We start from the raw sequence: 721 nt of genomic DNA on the forward strand, positions 1-721 counted from the left end.
ATGGTTCCGGCGCGCACAGAGGGGGCGCGCTGACGTGGCTCACGTGTCCAGAGAGGGGCGCACCGACGTGGTTTCCAGTGCACACGCGGGGTGACCAGATGTGGTTCCCGTGAGTACAGAGGGGCGCCCGGTGGTAGTTTCTGGGGGCACATAGGGGTGCGCACGGATGTAGTTTCTGGTGCACACAGCGGGGCACCGGGACTTGGTTTCTGGCGCACACATAGGTTGCCCGGAAGCGGTTTCTGGGGCACACGGGGTGGGGGGCGCCCGGACGTAGTTCCCACGAGCACACCGGTGCAGACCCACTGGCCTCGAGACCGTCCCGGTCACGTAGAGAAATGGGAGGGCCTGTGCCACGTTCGGGGCTGGAGGGACCACAGGGTAATAACGTGAGGGCTGTTTCCTGATTTGGTCGGTTCTACGGTAACTAGGTTGACGTGAGGGAAGCTCCTACAGGGAAGTATACAGAAGTTGTGTACTTGGTTTGCAGCTGTTACATAAGTTTAAAAGTATTTCAAGGTAAAATCGTAGAGGAACTGTGGATCTGATTCGGCCTCACCGAGCAGGGCCTGGGAATCCCACTCCTCACAGCACCCCAGCTGCCCTCCTTCAGGAACCCGTCAGCCTCCTACTGGCGGGCTGGACTGCAAGCCGACCGTCCCCTTAAGGCCCCCACCCCACCCCAGGCCACTAAAGCAAAGATGGAGACAGTTCTCGGGCA

This window comes from Globicephala melas, chromosome 19 (assembly GCF_963455315.2).
Source record: "Globicephala melas chromosome 19, mGloMel1.2, whole genome shotgun sequence".
NCBI classification, from domain to species: Eukaryota; Metazoa; Chordata; class Mammalia; order Artiodactyla; family Delphinidae; genus Globicephala; species Globicephala melas.